Raw genomic sequence first — 23,993 nt, 5'->3', positions numbered from 1 at the left:
GTGCATTAAGATTGCAATACTTTGATTTAAGGTAGCGAGTGATTTCGGGGAATTATAGTTCTTTGCTCAGTTCAATAGTTTCTAGAAAAAGCAACAATAAAAATTATTACATGTATGTTAATAGAAATTAACATTCTTTCCAAATACAAATATTGTACCAAATTAAAAATTGTCATTATTAATGACTTGTAAGTACATTCCGATTATTTTGTGTGTTACAATATGTTAAACATCATGACTATATTATATACATGTACCCATGCGACTAGTGCAGACCAAGATCAGCCGGCATATCCTTGACGTCACACCATGATCTGCACTTTTCGATATTGTATCAGTACATATTTTGAAATTTTTCTTTAAAATGGTGGATTGTTTATCCAGACTGGAAAATGGACAAGTACATTTTAAATATATAACAGGGTTATAGGCTAAATTAATCAGCATCTCACAAAAGTTTATCTGTAAAATGTATTGTTCTTTTTTAGCTCAAATTTGCACATAAGATTACAACTGATAAATTTCCTACAAAAAATCTTACCTCAACGAGAATAAATCACCCTCATTACATAATGCTGAACGTCAGGAGAAGTAACTCGAGTCACAACATCGAGTGGTGGACACACCGCAAGTCATAACTTCCGTCTTCAAAATTTCGTGTCGTCTGCTACCTGTGAAAATGCTATTGATAACATGGTCGGACAAATGTACAATTGTTAAACATTTTATTTTTCTTTAACTTATATTAAACGTTATTTTTTTTAATTACTGAAATGTTCTTAATGACACGTAGAAAAACCAACATTCAAAATCATTACATGTATGTTCCAATTAAAATTAACATAATTTCAAAATACAAATAGTGTTACAAATCAAAACTTGTCATTATTAATGAACTGTTAGTACTTTCCGATTATTTCGTGTGGTAAAGTATGTTGAATAACTCTGGGCCCTGTTGTGGTGTCATAATGTGCATGTACCCATGCGACCAGTACAGACCGTAATCAGCCGGCACATCCTTGACGCCAGATCATGATCTGCACCATTCGATATTGTGTCAGTACATATTTTGGAATTCTTCTTTAAAGTGATTAATGGTTTTGTCCAGATTGGAAAATCGACAAGTCCATTTTAGATATATAGCAGTGGTAAAGATTAATGCAGTCAGGATCTCATAAAAGCTTATCTGTAAAATGTATTGGTTTTTGTAAAAATTTGTACATTAGGTTACAACTGATAAATTTCCTTCACAATATTTTACCTTGAAAGTTGCAGTGGCTGAACTGTGCTCTGGTAAATTCAATGCGGCTTACTGTCGTGATCCGGAGTAAACACTACCAACACCACCACCATTACCTCGAACGAGAATAGATCACCCTTATTACTTAAGGCTGAACGCCAGGGGAAGTTACTGGAATCACAACATCCTGTGTTAGACACACCGAAAGTCAAAACTGTCGTCTGCTACCTGTGAAAAAACTATTGATAACATGGTCGAACAAATGTTACAATTGTTTAGCCTTAAAAAAAATCTTTTTAACTTACATACAAACAATTCTTTAAATTACTGAAATGTTCTTAACCCATAACTCAGCATAATTATTTTCATGTGATAAGAAAAAGTTATCATTTTTTATAGTAGTTCACAATGTGGTATCATTCAGTCCAAAGCTATGTTAGAGTTACGGGTGTTTAAACTATGATCCCCTTTACATTATTATAAACAAAGTTACACGCAAAACCCTTGGCAGTGTTTTGCAAGAACTAATGAACAAGTGACCAAACGTCGGAATTAAAATTGCTCATTATAAAACAAACAAGTACGATATGTCAACATATTATTTTGACATGGTTATTATATTTTAAATAATAAACAAGACGTACATTGCAAAGTTTTGTTTTCCTTTTTAAAACCCCTTCCTGCTGATAAAGAGTGATAAGCCTATGTCTCCAGTGCAAGCTTCTTAAAAGCTAGACAAGTCTGCAATTCCGTGCAGTCTGATAAGGTGCGTGATTGCATGATTACGTCTGCGAAACGACTGTCGTCTGTTTGTATTCTTCCCGCCATTAACGCTATTTTACGCTAGCCATAGTCGTCTGCTCAATTAATAAACTTTTTTAACCATCAAATGATCAATAAACTTTTTAACCATCAATTGCACAACAGTCTGAAATATATAGTGATAATATTAAGAAATATACAAACGATTTTATTCAAAGTTTTTTTTAATCATCCAGTTGTGCTTTCTTACGTCATAAAAAACTAACGACAACAATTTTTATGCGTATTCTAAAATGTCGCACTCTGCATCTAAAATAATCACTATACATTTGATAAACATGTAGCGTTCAACAACGTCATTAATCTAAAATAATCAAGATTATTCTTAATAAAATGTCGCACTCTGCACCTATATATAAATATACTTTATTTAATGAAATAATCATATTATTCATATAAAACATCAATATACGTAGGCCTAATTATTAATTTGCGCATTGTACTGCTAAAAATCAATATAAATATACAAAATGTCGCATTCTGCATCTCTATAGAAATTGAACTGTAATTTGACAATGGTGAATATAACCACAACCATAATTTTCAAAGCGACCATAGTGTAACCGCAAAGAACCAAATATCCTATCAATCATCATTTCCCAAAAAACTCTTCCGAAATTAGGCCTGAATGCATTAAAAAAAAACAACAAAACACCACAAGACTTAAAGACCTGTGATTACACCAAACAAACTATCTCGACAAAGAAAACCACCGTAACTCACATAAACAACTCCCACAAAGACACAAACTAAAACAGAACCCAAATCGAATAACCCAAATCATACACAAACTCCAAACAATTGAGAAAAAGAAACCAAAGCAACCAAATCGATGAAAACAAAACAAACCAACTATCGTCAATATATATAAACATAAAACAGAGTCTCTGGGTTTTCAATTTTGAAAAAAAAATATATATATAATTTTGTAGATCTATATCAAATTTCTTATAATGTCAACTCTTCCAAATATAAGTTGAATCAAATAAGTTTACGTTGTACAACGTGTGCTGTCCTTGTTCCATCAGCGTGGCCTGATATGAGATGAGATGATATGATATGATGTCTTGCACGTCGAATTATTTTCCTTTGGAAATTTCACCTTCTGAAACGGACTTAACTTATGAATGAAAGCTTAAAAGCTATGTGTCTAAATATAACTAGTTTCTAAAAATGACTAGACTAAGTTTCTAAAATAACTAATTTTACCTGATGATTGCTCACTACCTTAAACAACGTCATGTCGTCATCAGCCTTGAACGTCCTAATCATCACGACCATACACAACAGCATTATCATCAACTTGGACATCATTGTAACATATCGTGCGTCAATCATCCGTGTCAATATCTTAAAAATCATGTTAAACATCATATGCAAATTATCAATTATTCATATAAGAGCCGCGCCACGACAAAACCAACATAATGCGTTTGCGAACACCATTGATCCAGACCAGCCTGCGCATCCGCGCAGCCTGATCAGGATCAATGCTGTTCGCTGTCAGTTTCTCCACTTGTAATAGAGTTGGTAAGCGAACAGCATGGATTCTGATCAGAGTGCGCGGATGCGCAGGCTGGTCTGGATCCATGCTGGTCGCAAACCCAGGGCCACTATATTGGTTTTGTCGTGACGCGGCTCATATATGTCGTATGCCAATTATATATTATTCATATCCATGTTTTGTTTTGCCAATTATCAATTATTTTAATCCATGTTGCTGTTTTGTTAATCATATCTAACTTAACTTTGATAACATTGTATTATCTGGCAATACAACATGTGACTCTTCAGTATTGAAGGAAAAAAGGATATATTATTATCATAATTATTACCATTTTAATTAACATGGTCACCGTCATTACAAGTATCATCAATTGTTGACGTCACCCTTATCATCTATGACACTCTTGTTCGGTATCATCACTCAATCAACACGAGCGTTATCCTGTAATACAGAACAGAACAATAACTTTAGCCTGCAATAAGTGAATCACCACGCATACTCGTTATGTCACAGTGATGAAACCAAATATTTTGTAATTATGTATTCAACCCTTACTCTGTTGGAAACAGTAATCAGGCCTTTGCCATCAGTATAGAGCCGGGCCACATCCGCACACCCGTTCTATCTCAAACTTCTTTATTTTGATTTTGAAGTCCCTTAAACTTCAAATGGACTGTTCCAAATTTAATGCTGGTTAAATCCATTACACAAATTCAGAAGGTTATGATATACCCGATGTAACCAACGAATACGCGGTAAAGTTCATAGGTATAAATTTGTTTATAATGATTGATGAAAGTTAAATTTCATTTTTTTTTCTTATTCACTATAGGGTGTTAGCAAGTGTAGTGTTTCACTTTACTCTTGCATTATCATATTACTCGTGGATTTACTCCATGTTAACTTTGTAAAATAGTGCGCGTGAATAATGAGTGTAATTCACAGAATTTGACACATTCCATATTCTTTATACGAGGGCTGTCCGGAAAGTTCGTACACAAGGCTATAAAATTATTATAAGCAGTCATATCAATATAATGATTGAATATATTGCTAAATTATTTATCTGCTACATATTTCTAAATTAAAAAACATGATGAAAGTAATATTCCCAAAGCGCCGATCACCATGGCAACATGATCAACGAATCACGGAGCACTTTGATTTCATGATGATAGCTACTCGAATAATAAGTTGCTAAAAGTTGTAATTTTAATGCAATCTCTCGTTTTAATTTTGTGACATCATAGGATACTATTACATGATATCAAGTGTAAATTATGATGTCATACGTAAATAAACAGCATTTTAACGGCGATTATAGGCAATGAAGGTGCATAAATTTTGTGTTGCAAAAATGACGTCAATTTTACAGACGGAGCAAGCTTATGATATTTAACTTCATAGCAATGCTAATATGGCGCCAACTGAGATTTTAATATTTACTTTAAAAACAAAATCAACCATAAAATGTTAAAGGTAACTTGTGTTTAAATGTCAAACAAGATTAAGAAGAGATGATGATCAGTATTGCTATGAATCTTTTTTGTTGTTGTTGTTGTTGTTTTTTTTCATATACGTGTACATATATATATTAATATATTCATTTAAAGAGGAACATAAAACAAGAGCTGTCGGTAGGACAGCAACGCTCGACTATTCTTAGTGCTTGATAGTAAAAAAAATGCTTGATACAGTTACCTCCTCCTGTTTACAGGTTGGGGTCATGATGGTTAACAAGTGTGCAAAGTTTCAAAGCCATATGTCAATGGACTTTGAAAATATTTGAACTATTACAAAAACTTTAACGTAAATTCTAAGTCGAAAAAGGGGCATAATTCTGTCAAAATGCTTGATAGAGTTACCTCCTCCTGTTTACAGGTTGGGGTCATGATGTTGAACAAGTGTGCAAAGTTTCAAAGCCATATGTCAATGGACTTTGAAAATATTTGAACTATTACAAAAACTTTAACGTAAATTCTAAGTCAAAAAAGGGGCATAATTCTGTCAAAATGCTTGATAGAGTTACCTCCTCCTGTCTACAGGTTGGGGTTTTGATGCTGAACAAGTGTGAAAAGTTTCAAAGCCATATGTCTATGGACTTTGAAAAATATTTGAACTATTACAAAAACTTTAACGTAAATTCTAAGTCGAAAAAGGGGCATAATTCTGTCAAAATGCTTGATAGAGTTACCTCCTCCTGTCTACAGGTTGGGGTCATGATGGTGAACAAGTGTGCAAAGTTTCAAAGCCATATGTCAATGGACTTTGAAAATATTTGAACTATTACAAAAACTTTAACGTAAATTCTAAGTCGAAAAAGGGGCATAATTCTGTCAAAATGCTTGATAGAGTTACCTCCTCCTGTCTACAGGTTGGGGTCATGATGGTGAACAAGTGTGCAAAGTTTCAAAGCCATATGTCAATGGACTTTGAAAATATTTGAACTATTACAAAAACTTTTACATAAGTGGTTACGCCGACGCCGACGCCGACGCTCGGGTGACTGCAATAGCTCTACTTATTCTTATCGAATAGTCGAGCTAAAAAGCAAACAAACAAAAAATCAATAACGAAAGTAAATCTAATTCAATAGTATCTTTAAGATATTGTAAAACGTTGTAATTGCCAGACATATTTTTAATATGACATAAGATAAAGATTTCTTTTCAGAATTTATTTCATTAAAGTATCATAAAACTTCTTTAACATAAATATAGCATCGGTACCAAACTGACTTAAAGTTCTTGCTTGTAGCGTTATTTAGGGGCTGATTTTAATCAGATTGACATCGATATACTTATTTTGACAAAATTGTCATCTGGTCAAGGGAAACAACTTCTATCATTTTGATATTGATGTTCAATTAAGAGTAGTACCACTTGTCATGAATATTTTATGCTTTAATACCCGTTAAAGGAACTCCACAGAGGTTTAAAAGCCTAAAACATGAAATATGAATTTCTTACATAGACCAGTTGGGGCACGTAACACTTAACGATATGCAAAAGGTAGTTAAGAAATATACTCAGAAATAAATTGTTAATCTTATTTTTACGTTATTCAATGAACAATTATCTTAAGTCTAGAGTAGATACCATTAATTTTATAATAACAAAGATAATACTTAAAAATATACAACAATTTTCAAACAAATTCCAATTTCACAAAATTAAATGGACATAATTCTTGAAATACAGGAGCTAGCGTTATAAATCTTATCACTTAGTTGTTGACATAAAACATACATGTATTTTTGAAGTCTGAATTAAATCACTGAAGAAATAAAGAAGAAACAGAACTAAGTTTCACAGGGAGACACTTAAATATTGATGCTAGAAAGATAAACCCTTCATATCATTATTAAATAGGAGTTGATATAAAACTTAAATTTACAGTTTAAAGTAAATCCTTTGAAAAATAAGAGTTAGGGCAATTTTATTAAGCAGTTAAAACAAATCAAAGTTCAAGGGGGAAATAATTCTGAAAATATTCATGCAAGAGTTATAAATCTTGTCACACATGATGATAAGTAATAAATATTTGAAGTTTTAAGTAGATACCTTAAGAAATAAAGAAGCTATAGTATTTAAAATACATTTTAAGTTCAAGTTCTGTAAAAATGTGTGCTAGAGCTTAGAGTAATAAATTTTTTCACACATCATGTGGGTAATGATTTTACAATTTTTATGCGAGATAGTCAGTGATAACATTACTCTGATTTCCAGTGAAACATTCATATTTTCCGGATGTTTCTATAGTAACCAGTAATCTATAGTAAACAGTAACGCTTCCAGATTTTTATTTGAAAGAAACTAACGCATTTGGATAAAGTTTTAATAAAACATTAAAAATAACTTACATTTTCGATTAAAAATAGTTATTCTATGTCGTATAATAAAAGAAAAACAAAACATCCAAACCTCCTGTCGTTTCCGTAACGTCCCTCTCCCAAACGTCCCGCAAATGAAGCTAACAGTAAAGTGTAAGCAAAATCACTCGACCACGAATCTCGAGCGCTCGGGGACATGCGTGTATGTATAACTACTGATTAATTCTCACAAAGACTAAAATGACGTCATCAAAACGGCCAGTCATATGGTGGACCTTTCAAGTGTTTACAGTTTTATGTAAATTGGCTAACTTGTTATCCAATTGCTACACTGAGATTATACATAGTCACTTGTTGACCCGTGGTTATGTGTGTTATACAGTTGACCTAGCAATGGCTAAATGTTCCGCTACGCAAAACCGGAAAGGTCCATTGAATTATATGAAAGGACTGTATGTTATAATTACGTTGTTGGCACACCAGCAAGTGACATGCCCAAAAACAGATTTTCTAGCAATTAAGAAACAAGAAAAAAGGGAAGCAGTAGTAAAATAAAATGTTGATCTTCAAGTTAAAAGCATTCATTTCACACCATGGACTTAATATAATGGGGGTAAATTAATATATAATGTGAATATACTCATTGCAAAAAAAAATTGTGCACTTGATTATTTGGAAATCCTGTATGCATACAAAAGCGCAAAAGTGGCAAATATTGTATCAAAATTCGCTGAAATGGTTTGACCATTCCATGGTTTGATTTGTCTCGAAATTTGATAATTATCATAAGTTTGGTTTAGTTTAAATAGCGAAAGGATGAAAAGTTAAAGTTGCTAAATTGTGATTTCTTAACGCACTTTGACCCGTTACATGACCATTAATCGGTATATGTGGCATTCATCTAAATGAGTTACCACAGTCAACCGTGGACATTCGCGAGAGTACAATTATATACGTTATAATATACTACAATATACTATTATCATTTACAATGACATTCAACCCATGTTTAATTCCTGAAGAAATACAGCCAAGCTGACACAATCCATGGTGGTAGACCTCTATGGGGGTCCTCATCGCAATACAATCCAAGGTGATAGCCTCACGAACCCATGGTGGCTGATTTGATGCATTACGTTGTCGATAGCGACAACGCAACCTATATCGTTATCGCCTGTTCGTCTTGTCGCTAGCGACAACACGACAAAGCGCCGTCTCCACTTGTAATAGAGTTGGTAAGCGAACAGCATGGATTCTGATCAGAGTGCGCGGATGCGCAGGCTGGTCTGGATCCATGCTGGTCGCAAACCCAGGGCCACTATATTGGTTTTGTCGTGACGCGGCTCATATATGTCGTATGCCAATTATATATTATTCATATCCATGTTTTGTTTTGCCAATTATCAATTATTTTAATCCATGTTGCTGTTTTGTTAATCATATCTAACTTAACTTTGATAACATTGTATTATCTGGCAATACAACATGTGACTCTTCAGTATTGAAGGAAAAAAGGATATATTATTATCATAATTATTACCATTTTAATTAACATGGTCACCGTCATTACAAGTATCATCAATTGTTGACGTCACCCTTATCATCTATGACACTCTTGTTCGGTATCATCACTCAATCAACACGAGCGTTATCCTGTAATACAGAACAGAACAATAACTTTAGCCTGCAATAAGTGAATCACCACGCATACTCGTTATGTCACAGTGATGAAACCAAATATTTTGTAATTATGTATTCAACCCTTACTCTGTTGGAAACAGTAATCAGGCCTTTGCCATCAGTATAGAGCCGGGCCACATCCGCACACCCGTTCTATCTCAACTTCTTTATTTTGATTTTGAAGTCCCTTAAACTTCAAATGGACTGTTCCAAATTTAATGCTGGTTAAATCCATTACACAAATTCAGAAGGTTATGATATACCCGATGTAACCAACGAATACGCGGTAAAGTTCATAGGTATAAATTTGTTTATAATGATTGATGAAAGTTAAATTTCATTTTTTTTTCTTATTCACTATAGGGTGTTAGCAAGTGTAGTGTTTCACTTTACTCTTGCATTATCATATTACTCGTGGATTTACTCCATGTTAACTTTGTAAAATAGTGCGCGTGAATAATGAGTGTAATTCACAGAATTTGACACATTCCATATTCTTTATACGAGGGCTGTCCGGAAAGTTCGTACACAAGGCTATAAAATTATTATAAGCAGTCATATCAATATAATGATTGAATATATTGCTAAATTATTTATCTGCTACATATTTCTAAATTAAAAAACATGATGAAAGTAATATTCCCAAAGCGCCAATCACCATGGCAACATGATCAACGAATCACAGAGCACTTTGATTTCATGATGATAGCTACTCGAATAATAAATTGCTAAAAGTTGTAATTTTAATGCAATCTCTGACGTTTTAATCATAGGATACTATTACATGATATTAAGTGTAAATCATGATGTTATACGTAAATAACGGTGATTATAGGCAATGAAGGTGCATAAATTTTGTGTTGCAAAAATGACGTCAATTTTACAGACGGAGCAAGCTTATGATATTTAACTTCATAGCAATGCTAATATGGCGCCAACTGAGATTTTAATATTTACTTTAAAAACAAAATCAACCATAAAATGTTAAAGGTAACTTGTGTTTAAATGTCAAACAAGATTAAGAAGAGATGATGATCAGTATTGCTATGAATCTTTTTTGTTGTTGTTGTTGTTGTTTTTTTCATATACGTGTACATATATATATTAATATATTCATTTAAAGAGGAACATAAACAAGAGCTGTCGGTAGGACAGCAACGCTCGACTATTCTTAGTGCTTGATAGTAAAAAAAATGCTTGATACAGTTACCTCCTCCTGTTTACAGGTTGGGGTCATGATGGTTAACAAGTGTGCAAAGTTTCAAAGCCATATGTCAATGGACTTTGAAAATATTTGAACTATTACAAAAACTTTAACGTAAATTCTAAGTCGAAAAAGGGGCATAATTCTGTCAAAATGCTTGATAGAGTTACCTCCTCCTGTTTACAGGTTGGGGTCATGATGTTGAACAAGTGTGCAAAGTTTCAAAGCCATATGTCAATGGACTTTGAAAATATTTGAACTATTACAAAAACTTTAACGTAAATTCTAAGTCAAAAAAGGGGCATAATTCTGTCAAAATGCTTGATAGAGTTACCTCCTCCTGTCTACAGGTTGGGGTTTTGATGCTGAACAAGTGTGAAAAGTTTCAAAGCCATATGTCTATGGACTTTGAAAATATTTGAACTATTACAAAAACTTTAACGTAAATTCTAAGTCGAAAAGGGGCATAATTCTGTCAAAATGCTTGATAGAGTTACCTCCTCCTGTCTACAGGTTGGGGTCATAATGGTGAACAAGTGTGCAAAGTTTCAAAGCCATATGTCAATGGACTTTGAAAATATTTGAACTATTACAAAAACTTTAACGTAAATTCTAAGTCGAAAAAGGGGCATAATTCTGTCAAAATGCTTGATAGAGTTACCTCCTCCTGTCTACAGGTTGGGGTCATGATGGTGAACAAGTGTGCAAAGTTTCAAAGCCATATGTCAATGGACTTTGAAAATATTTGAACTATTACAAAAACTTTAACATAAGTGGTTACGCCGACGCCGACGCCGAAACTCGGGTGACTGCAATAGCTCTACTTATTCTTATCGAATAGTCGAGCTAAAAAGCAAACAAACAAAAAATCAATAACGAAAGTAAATCTAATTCAATAGTATCTTTAAGATATTGTAAAACGTTGTAATTGCCAGACATATTTTTAATATGACATAAGATAAAGATTTCTTTTCAGAATTTATTTCATTAAAGTATCATAAAACTTCTTTAACATAAATATAGCATCGGTACCAAACTGACTTAAAGTTCTTGCTTGTAGCGTTATTTAGGGGCTGACTTTAATCAGATTGACATCGATATACTTATTTTGACAAAATTGTCATCTGGTCAAGGGAAACAACTTCTATCATTTTGATATTGATGTTCAATTAAGAGTAGTACCACTTGTCATGAATATTTTATGCTTTAATACCCGTTAAAGGAACTCCACAGAGGTTTAAAAGCCTAAAACATGAAATATGAATTTCTTACATAGACCAGTTGGGGCACGTAACACTTAACGATATGCAAAAGGTAGTTAAGAAATATACTCAGAAATAAATTGTTAATCTTATTTTTCAATGAACAATTATCTGAAGTCTTGAGTAGATACCATTAATTTTATAATAACAAAGATAATACTTAAAAATATACAACAATTTTCAAACAAATTCCAATTTCACAAAATTAATTGGAGATAAGTCTTGAAATACAGGAGCTAGCGTTATAAATCTTATCAGTTAGTTGTTGATAACAAACATACATGTATTTTTGAAGTCTGAATTAAATCCCTGAAGAAATAAAGAAGAAACAGAACTAAGTTTAACAGGGAGACACTTAAATATTGATGCTAGAAAGATAAACCTTATTATTAAATAGGAGTTGATATAAAACTTTAATTTACAGTTTAAAGTAAATCCTTTGAAAAATAAAGGAGTTAGAGCAATTTTATTAAGCACTTAAAACAAATCAAAGTTCAAGGGGGAAATAATTCTGAAAATATTCATGCAAGAGTTATAAATCTTGTCACACATGATGATAAGTGAATATTTGAAGTTTTAAGAAATAAAGAAGCTATAGTAACAAAAAGCATTTTTTTAAAATACATTTTAAGTTAAAGTTCTGTAAAAATGTGTGCTAGAGCTTAGAGTTTTTTCACACATCATGTGGGTAATGATTTTACAATTTTTATGCGAGATAGTCAGTGATAACATTACCCTGATTTCCAGTGAAATATTCATATTTTCCGGATGTTTCTATAGTAACCAGTAATCTATAGTAAACAGTAACGCTTTCCAGATTTTTATTTGAAAGAAACTAACGCATTTGGATAAAGTTTTAATAAAACATTAAAAATAACTTACATATTCGATTAAAAATAGTTCTTCTATGTCGTATAATAAAAGAAAAACAAAACATCCAAACCTCCTGTCGTTTCCGTTACGTCCCTCTCCCAAACGTCCCGCAAATGAAGCTAACAGTAAAGTGTAAGCAAAATCACTCGACCACGAATCTCGAGCGCTCGGGGACATGCGTGTATGTATAACTGATTAATTCTCACAAAGACTAAAATGACGTCATCAAAACGGTCAGTCATATGGTGGACCTTTCAAGTGTTTACAGTTTTATGTAAATTGGCTAACTTGTTATCCAATTGCTACACTGAGATTATACATAGTCACTTGTTGACCCGTGGTTATGTTTGTTATACAGTTGACCTAGCAATGGCTAAATGTTCCGCTACGCAAAACCGGAAAGGTCCATTGAATTATATGAAAGGACTGTATGTTATAATTACGTTGTTGGCACACCAGCAAGTGACATGCCCAAAAAACAGATTTTTTAGCAATTAAGAAACCAGAAAAAAGGGAAGCAGTAGTAAAAAAATGTTGATCTTCAAGTTAAAAGCATTCATTTCACACCATGGACTTAATATAATGGGGTAAATTAATATATAATGTGAATATACTCATTGCAAAAAAAAAATTGTGCACTTGATTATTTGGAAATCCTGTATGCATACAAAAGCGCAAAAGTGGCAAATATTGTATCAAAATTCGCTGAAATGTTTTGACCATTCCATGGTTTGATTTGTCTCGAAATTTGATAATTATCATAAGTTTGGTTTAGTTTAAATAGCGAAAGGATGAAAAGTTAAAGTTGCTAAATTGTGATTTCTTAACGCATTTTGACCCGTTACATGACCATTAATCGGTATATGTGGCATTCATCTAAATGAGTTACCACAGTCAACCGTGGAAACTCGCGAGAGTACAATTATATACGTTATAATATACTACAATATACTATTATCATTTACAATGACATTCAACCCATGTTTAAATCCTGAAGAAATACAGCCAAGCTGACACAATCCATGGTGGTAGGCCGCTATGGGGGTCCTCATCGCAATACAATCCAAGGTGATAGCCTCACGAACTCATGGTGGCTGATTTGATGCATTACGTTGTCGATAGCGACAACGCAACCTATAAACCTATATCGTTATCGCCTGTTCGTCTTGTCGCTAGCGACAACACGACAAAGCGCCGTCGAGCTTTCGTCTTGTCGTCCTGTCTCTAGCGAAGCATGCCAAACGGCGCTTTGTCGTGCGGCGCGTTGTCGTGATGTCGCTCTGTCGCTTGACATATAAGCCAATTCTTCGATTTGAACCGAGCGACAATGTGACATCATGACAAAACGCTGCGAGACAACGGGCCGTTTGGCGCTTTATCGTGCTTTCGCTAGCAGTATGGTGGCTTATTAGGAACGCTTTTGTGCGTCGTGTTGGCGCTAGTGACAACCGGACAAAGCGCCAAACGGCACGTTGTCGGACTTTCGTCTTGTCGTCCTGTCGCTAACGATGCACGCCAAACGGCGCGTTGTCGTGCGGCGTGTTGTCGCGATGTAACATTGTCGCTCGGATTGGCGACAGGTCAGAGCAAAAGGGAAACATTGCGACAAAGCGCCGCACGACAACGCGCTGTTTTGCGTGCCTTGCTAGAGACAGGACGACAGTGCGACAACGAGTCTTTTGGCACGTTTCGCTAGCGACAAGAAGACACGACGAAAAGGCAATAACGATACAGGTTGTCTTGCCGCTATCGAGGTGAACATTTGTGCCAAATTTTATTGAAATCCCTCTATGCATGTAGAAGTTTTCCTTCGGACAAGCGTTTTTGACCTTCCCCTAGAGAACTGAGGGTACCATTTCACTATCATACTTACGCAAATTCTTAAACATAACGCAAAAATTTCCATTGATCTTTTTATGTCCATAGCAAGTATTTATTTCATATTTTATATTAACTAAGTTTTGAGCAAATGAAAGATTGAATATATAAAATTTAAAAACATGTGAGTATGTTTGAATTTATTTTCTAGCACATTGAAAAAAAATTGCGTAAGTCAAGAATTTGCGTAAGTATGTTAGTGAAATGGTATCCAGAGGTTCATGCGTGTCACACAGCTTCTCATAGTGGTTAACATTTCTTTGAAGTTTCATTTAAATACTTTCATGCGTGTAGGAGGTATGCTCCAGATAAAAATTGAACGCCGCCCGCCAAGTCGCCCGCCGGCCGGGGGGGGGGGGCTTATTATGACCCGTTTTTTTAAACGGCGTATAAAAACAAACAAACACATTTCTGTGTAGTTTTTTGCGTTGATACTTGACTAAGATTCTGTTCCCTGACATTTTTTTTGTTAAAATAATAGATAAAATTCAAAATGAATAAATCAGATTCTATGTAATTTATTTATTTTAAGTAATGAAAGAGATTATCCAAATTTATCCATGACAGTTTAATATAGATTTCGCCCTTTGTTGATAAACCTAAGTCTTGGTATGACACAATTTTACCTGAAAGAGAAAGTTTTTATCTTAATAATTGATGAAAAATAAACATTCTTTCCAGCACATTGGTGCTTTTATGGCAATTATGTAATAAAATAGCACGATAATGTAAATGTTCATACAATTAGTCAATTTGAACACCGATTATTATCGATTTTCTTCGATTGTCTAGATTGTGTCCCCGGAAATTTCTGCGTCGCATCCTGCTGTCGAGAAACGTGTGGTTGCGGTACCGAACTTGCTTTTGGCTTTGCCCCGCCACGAACCTTGCTACGTCCTGTTGTGATCGAATTTGGTTTTTAACTATTTCGCTGTTTCTTGCCATTGTTACGTATTTTCGAGAGTAAGGTCTTGTTCAAGCTGCAGTTTTTCTGACAAATATTTATCTAAAATTTCAACTACGATTCGATCCCTTATATGCTCGCTTTTCATGTCGGCAGCAAATTCACAGCTGTCCGCTAAGTCTCTACTGTTTTACCTGGCATTTGGCTTCTCTTATGGAATTTTGCTCGTTCGTGAATTATATTTTTCTTTGGATTAAAATGTTGGTCGATTTTTTTCAAGACAGTTCCATATTGTTTTGCGTTACTTTCTGATAGTTCAAAAGATTTTAATAAATTATCAGCTTCTTTCCCATGGTATATACCAGTGTAGCGACTTGTATATCTTCATCTTCTTTATGAAGTTTTGAAGCTGTTCTGTAGAAAAAAAATCTTTGTTTCCAGTTATTCCATTTATGTGGGATTGAAAAATCAAAGGTTTCTGGAGGTTGCAACTTCGCCATTTTCTGAAATTTCTTCTAAAACTTATTGCTTTAGTTCTTTACAATTTAATGTAGTCCAGCTAGTAATTTTCAATTTAATGATAATCCAATCAACAGTGTTTTATTAATTTACAATTGAATGTAAGTCCTTTTTTACAATTTAATGTAAATCCTTTTCATTGTTTACAATTTAATGTAAGTCCATGTTTTTCTTCTGTACTTTTGTTGCACATGTGCATCTCTGTTTTTACTTCTGACACCATGTACTATTATCTGAATGACCGATGGTCAGTTATTACCATAACACTGTTAAATATATATAAGTTTTATTCTAAGTACTAGAGCATATGTTTACATGTTAAAGCATTCTATCAAACTGTTATCAGAGAGATAAATCTACGCTGAGTTAAACCCACGTGACTAGAGAGTATAATAAGTATCATATTACACCCCAGTTACACCCCAGTTACACAGAGCCATCGGTGATTGATCGGTAGTTTTTTTTAGCCAAATTATGGAGTGAACCGATGACAACGTATTTAACACCGATATCACCTATTGGTCACATGTTTTCAACTGCTGTTGGGGAAAGATAAGTTTCATCGGTGAAAAGTTACCGATTGGGATTTTTAAACATGTTAAAAATTCTCGATCGGTGAAAATATTTTACAGATAACCGACAGCAACCTATATCACGAGATATGCAAGCTCTTAATCACCGATATCGCCGATCGGACAAAGATAACCAAATATGAATCACCGGCCATATCTGACGGAAAGTGTTTAACCACTGATGACTAGCTATCAAACACCGATTAGTCAGCGTTACGCCCGATTTAGCTCCGATTTACAAACGATAAAAACCGATAGTATTTCAGCATTTTTATCACCGACCCAATCCCGTTTCTGTCACCGATGGCCGTTTACACAGAAAACCAGAAATAAAATCACGCATGACAACCGATCATAATAACAGCGAGTAAATTTAAAATTAAATGACCGATTGGGGACCGACCGTCTGTGTAACTGGCCCCTTACACAACGCTATACTTAATTACATAACTATAATGCAGAGTTGCAAACATAAAGCCCAGGCCAATTAATTTATACCCGATTTTTCAAATGTCACGGAGTTCTTGTGATAACTCAACATATGTCCTGGAGTTCTTATGGTAACTTTTATTACTTCCAGTGTGCTTCTTGTGCTCAATTACGGCACGAGTAAGCGCATTTTATTAGTCAATAAATGTGTAAATCATTATTAAGCATAGAAAGATTATCATTTGCACAAAACTTTGGTTATATAACGTTGGTTAAGAGCGTATTTCAGTTCAAAAAATATTTATAAAGTGGTTAGCCCATAGTTATTTTAGCCACAAAGACACATCAAAGTTCATGAATACAAATAAATGGCTAAAACGAAAAATTACTATTACCAATATCCATATCAACGCATAAATAAGTAATGTGGGACAGACTGTATATATCTCAATGTCGGTTTCCAATTAATAAAATGGCAAGATTTTTAAATAGATATTTTATTATGTTTATTATATACATGTTTTTTATTATAATATTATTATTCCCAGCTATTTAATTTCAATAAATGTAAAATATTGCCATTTAAATCTAATACATTTTGTTTAATATCTTTTCATCTATTGAAGATTAAACTAAACGATTTGAAAAAGTAGAACATGATTAATGTTTGAAAACGAAAATACGTACTAAATTGACTTTTTTCCATAGAAAAAAAAAATGATTATATATACCTTGAATCTACGATCGTTTTCATAATCAAAGTAAACTCCATCTTTCTTCCATCGAACTTCTTTGGCTCTGTCCACGCGGCATATTAGTAGAACTATTTTATTTATCTTTGTTATCACTGACTTGGGTCCAAGATACATTCCTTGTAAATTCCCTTTAGTGGGGGCATTAATAAATATCCTAGCAGTACAGTGTACATGAAGTCATTTAGGTAAAACATTTATCTAAAGGCTTGACTTGTGTTTATCTCTTAAAGCTTATTCAAACAACTCTCTACTCGGCCCCAGTCTAACCAGTACTTGTATCTTGTTAATAAACATGACTCACTGTGAGCCCAAGATTCCTGACATAAGAGGGTCAATAGCTTATTCAAACAAATTTCGACCCAACTTGTTTCTAACCAGTTCTAGTTTTTTATCAATGTAAATGCATGTGACCTCAGTAAAAATCAAACCATAGATTCCCCTGATAAAGAGGCAGATAACCATTTGAACCTGTGAAAGGCTTAACTTAATAAGGCAAAACCAGTCATATATGCCTTGCTCTATCATTAGTTATAGAAAAATATATTTATAGTTTGTTCTTTGGAAGAATATACAGTTAATAATGCTATTTTTGAAGTACAATTTTTGTATAAATATCTTTGCATTAAATTACAATTTCATATAATTCATTGTTACATTAAAATTTCGGCAGAAGATTTCATAATTATTTATTCATTACATCAACATCATTAATAACATCATGAAAAAACAATGAATTATTCAACAATTAAATATATAGATATATAAAAGTTAAAAGCTTTTTCTTGAATCAATATAATGAATAAGATTTACTAAAAAAAATAATGGACCACTAAAATGCAAAGCAAAAAGGAAGAATTTAAATCTAATTCTACATTAATAAAAACACAAAAGTAAAGCTATATATTTCAAGCAGAATCTATAAGTTTGAAACAAGAAATCTGCCAAGAATTCAATCTCAGGTGTAATTTCATCATTTCAATCAAAATGTCAAAAAAATATGTATCATAAAATAAACAAAAATGTTTGTAAAAAGGAAAATTTGGGCTATAACAGGTACATACCTACCTTTAAATCATATAACCAAATGTACTAACACTGACTTATATGGTCTTTAACTGGCTTATATGGTATTTATTTATACATTTTGTATGTAAAACTAAAAAATATCCATTGATTGCAAATTCCTACAGGTATAAATACTTGTCGTTAATATTAGTAAATGCGGAAAATGTAAGATCTAATTTGGTAACAAAAATGTTACAAACATATGCTCCACTTGACAAGATTACTATCTATATCAGAGACATAGATAACAGAGATAGGCAACTTCCTTACCAGTTAAAATATCACGATTTCCTGAAAAACCAAGTAAAACTTATTAACCAGATATCAAAATCAGGAAAATAATACATTTTCTAAAAGCTTATGCATTTGTCTATGGCTGCAGGTAAAAATATTTACAGTTCCCATTTAAATAAATGATACATCAGTTTTTAAAGAGAACTACCTATTAATTTTTGTTACAAAACTATTAATTTGATGGAAAATCTGGCTCAGTGGGTATGTTCTGCTATGTTTTTCTAGGTGAAAGGCATGGAAAGTTACCAATATTTTAACGTGCAGCAATAGATAAAAGATTTACCTTTCAAATAGTATATAATATTAAAGGATCAAATGTACCACCATACAGTTTTATTTGCTACAAAATGCCTAATTTTTCACTTTTTGATAGGCATGAGTGATATTTCAACGGAGTATATAGGAGCTGCTTATCTCTGTTATCTATGTCTCTGTCTATATGTTCTATAGTGTATGTTGGCAATCTAAATATTTAATTGTTGTGAAAAAAATGTTGTTTTTTTGTCACAATATCTTTGTAAAATCTGCTTGGTTGAAAAAATAATCATATTCAAATTTTATGGCATTCTCCATTACAATAAAAATGAATCTTGTTTCAGTGCAGAATTTTTTTCCATTAAAGTGCAGAAATACATATAAAACAAGGATTGCTCAAATAATTGCACAAATATATTTTCTGAACAGTCAAGATTTTTCATATATAAATGTTAAAAGAATTATAAAAGTAGGCAGTCTCTAATTGGTTACAAGTATGCATGTTTTGCAAATGATTGCACATTTCAACCAAACTTGAGATATAGATGTACAACTACTATAAACACCCCTTTTTACATTGCACCAACACAGTACAGGTCATATAGTGACTAAATACTGTCTGTTGAGGCATGTAGCAGGAATGTCATTCGAAGCAATTCCTTGCCTTAGGAGCCATTATCGGAAGAGAAGGCGATATTATAAGCCTTGCTGGCCAGTCAAATATGGTTCATTACACAGCCGGATTTTATTTTGCATTGACCGATAGAGGAAAGAACAGTTCATTAAGAACAATTGTTGATCTAATATATTGATGAAGGGAGACATATGGTAGTCATCACAACACTGAAATCTTGTATGTTTTAAATTCATTCAGCTTCCTTTGGTGTCAAAATCACATTGTCATAGAACTATTCTTTGTTATTTCAGGTATTCAGGATATAAAAGGAAAAACAGATGAAGATAACAGAGTGTAGGACTTGTTTATTACACAAAAGGGGGAGATGGTACATACAATAATATACACATAGATGACTGGCCTTATTGTGCTATATTAACATTTCTGCCTCACTGCAATAAGCTAACTTTAACACGGAAACACAATATTTCACATACAATTTTTGTATTGGAAATAGAACACCATTAACCATGTAACTAGTATGTAATTTCCAAGTACATGTACAACGTAAAGTTTTCTTTCAGATCACTATGTCATGAATACAATATTTTGAAAGCAAATTAAATGCTGAACTAGAAATGTGTCATCATGCCACGGATGCCTCCGCATGCAGCCAAAATTTCAAATGTTATAATATTTAGTTCCAAATTTGTTTGCACAAATTATTTTTTTCATTCTAAACTCAAAGCCCTTAAAACTTTTCAATGTTAACACAAACCATTTTTATACAATGTTCAAGGCACTGAAATTATTCAGTCTTAACCTTTTGAAAATAGCATATTGCATTTTTGTAGCCAAAATAATGGCTATATACATTTCCACAAAAGTATGAGTGCTGAAACTGAAAGTTCAAAATTTTTTCCAACATTCAGGAAAGATAAGTTTGTCCAAAATCATTGAACCACGACCAAATTCAAACTTAAACTGCTTATTCCTAAGATGTATCTATATTATTTTCAAAGTGAAAGGGACATAACTCTGCCAAAAAATCACCGAACCATGACCAAATTCCAACTTGACCTGCGCATTCCTTTGACTTATCCATATGTCAATTTCGAGTTGAATATGTAACACTGTTGGGTTGATAATGAACAGAAACTGTAAATTTCATATCATTTTCAAAGTGAAAGGGGCATTACTCTGCCAAAAATCATTGAAGCATGACCAAATTCGAACTAGGCCTGCGCATTCCAAAAACATATCGAACCAGGCCTGCGCATTCCAAAAACATATCCATAAGTCTAATTTGAGTTGAATGTGTAATACTGTTGGGGAGATAATAAACGGAAACTGAAAATTTCATATTATTTTTAAAGTGAAAGGGGCACAACTCTGCCAAAAATCAGCGAACCATGACCAAATTTGAACTTGACCTGCGCATTCCTTTGACGTATCCATATGTCAAATTTGAGTTGAATGTGTAATACTGTTGGGGAGATAATAAACGGAAACTGAAAAATTCATATTATTTTCAAAGTAAAAGGGGCATAACTCTGCCAAAAGTCATCGAACCATGACAAAATTCAACCTTGACCTGTATTTTCTCATGACATATCCATATGTCAATTTCGAGTTGAATATGTTGTACCATTGGGGAGATAATGCACGAAAACTGAAAATTTCATTTATTATTTTCAAAGTGAAAGGGGCATAACCCTGCCAAAAATCATCGAACCATGACCAAATTTGAACTTGACCTGCGCATTTCTTTGACGTATCTATATCTTAAGTTTGAGTTGAATGAGTTGTACCATTGGGGAGTTAATGAACGGAAACTGAAAATTTCATATTATTTTCAAAGTAAAAGGGGCATAACTCTGCTGAAAATCATCGAACCATGACCAAATTTGAACTTGACCTGTATTTTCTCATGACATATCCATATGTCAAGTTTGAGTTAAATGTGTTGTACCGTTGGGGAGATAATGAACGGAAACTGAAAATTTCATATCATTTTCAAAGTAAAAGGGGCATAACTCTGTAAAAAATCATCGAACCATGACATATTTCGAACTTAACCTGTATTTTCTCATGACATATCTATATGTCAAATTTGAGTTCAATATGTGCAACGGTTATTAAGATAATGAACGGAAACTAATGATGACGGAAGGACGGTATGACGGAATGACGGAACAGGGTAACACTATATGCCCCTGCCATTATATGGCGGGGCATAAAAAGGCTGGACTAAAAAATGGCTTTATTATCATAGGTGCCAATTGAAGTAGGTTTTTTTCCTTTATGATTTTCATTATAGAGGAAAGAAAATCTAGAGTTATCATTGACATTTGACGTTGCTTAAAACTTATATTTTGCTGTTCAAGCCTAAAACACAGAAATAATATATATTAACTTAAGCAGTCATGTATGTAAAAGAAAGGCAGCATTATGCAGACAATAAATCTTGATGTCAAAATTTGAAGAAATTTTGTTCATGAAGCAGAAATGAGGAACAATTTACATGGATTTCATAACATTTAATAGGCATTCATACCAGCTTGTCCATGCATGCAACAACATTCTGACAAAACAATAAAGAAATATATGCTTGCAAGATTAAGGTTTGCTTTCACAAGTTATGTCAAAATGAAAAACACTTTTACCTCATTTGGAATGTTTTAGTTAGCCTATTGCAAGAACATACACTGTTTACTGTCATTATTGTTTTTATTTATTTCTGTAAGGTTTCACATAATTACAATAGAATCCATTTGGTAATTAATTGTTTCTGCCGTTTCATTTTGACATGTCAAACTCTATCAGGTTATGCTATAAAATGTGTTATGGTATAAAATGTATATGTCAATATCTGCTGCAAAATTTCATTCAAATTTGTGACTTCTACATCCACAGTAACTTTAAAACTGCAAAATCATAAACATGTAGTAGTCAGCTGCAATTTGAAAAACACAATGTTAACAAAGAACATTAAAAGCTGTGTAACAACGTATAAAGACAGACAGACAGACAAACAGTGTATGTACCTACCCCAGCATATCACAAATAATGGAGCGAATGAGTGTTAGAAAAAAGTAACAAGATAAGTAATAAAAAGCAACAAAAAAGATACATGTTCTTTTAAGTGCCGTGTACTCACATGTGTAAAGCTCATTTGGTTAGTGAAACACACTTAAGTAGCATGTAACAGTGAGCTTACACATATGTATGTTAACACAACATGTACTGCTGTGGTACAAGTATACATGTAAGCATGCAGACGTCCTGTTATAAGGTTTGGGGGGGGTTTGGGGAACCCTTTTCACACCCCATTAAAAAGCAAATTAAAGGCATTAGCATAAGCTAAAATATAAACAGTAAAAAGAATTTAAATATGAAAGCAGATTGGAATATTTGTGTACAAAATTAACTTTATACAAAAAGCCCATATCAGAAATAGCGACTTCACTGTCTCTCTAACTTGCCACACTGTCAGTTAGATATAATCACTGACTGCATTTGTAGCAAAAAGAAAATGATCGCTTTTTAAGAATTTCAATACATGATATTTTAATGTCTTTTCACTACAATTAAAAATATTCTAAAGCCCCCCATTTTTATTGACTTTTAACAATTTTGTTACAGTGGGCCACTAAGACAAATTCCCACATTTAACAAAATCCCTGAGTCATTATGTCATTGAATAAATTGCTATTCTGAGGGATTTCCCCAAACCTGAATATTTAGGTTATCAATAGTTACATAGTTAACATATATAACTGCTTACTTCCCTTTGATGGCTCGAGCCCTTTGCAAAATAATCTCAAAGAAAAGTGACTTCCTTATAAAGGCAAACTTTGTTGTGTTAAAAGAAGTGCAATGAACTTTATACAGAGGTATTATTTTTGACATAAAAGTCCGTTTAAACATTTTTCTAGATAAAAGTTGTATGGATATACAATTCCAGCATACATTAAAGCTTTAATTACCATTTTGGTTACAGCTTTATATTATTTTTTGACATTATATTTTGGTCAATTTGTTCCTTGTAATATTGAACAAATGTTAATAAAATGTTTTCATCACTCTGTGGAGCTCAATTAGCCCTCAATATTAAAAAAAGTCATAAAAAAGCGCTGTATTAAAATATACATAAAAGTACAAAAATGGGCACATGGACAACACATTCAGTACAATATCAGAGTTCACATCGACTTTTAAACAGTATAAAACATCTAATCTATATATTATTATATACATGACAATATTACACAATAATAAATGCA

This window comes from Ruditapes philippinarum, unplaced genomic scaffold (genome assembly GCF_026571515.1).
Source record: "Ruditapes philippinarum isolate M1 unplaced genomic scaffold, ASM2657151v2 ctg4426_1_1_1_1, whole genome shotgun sequence".
Taxonomy (NCBI): domain Eukaryota; kingdom Metazoa; phylum Mollusca; class Bivalvia; order Venerida; family Veneridae; genus Ruditapes; species Ruditapes philippinarum.
Note: the sequence above shows the minus strand (reverse complement) of the source record.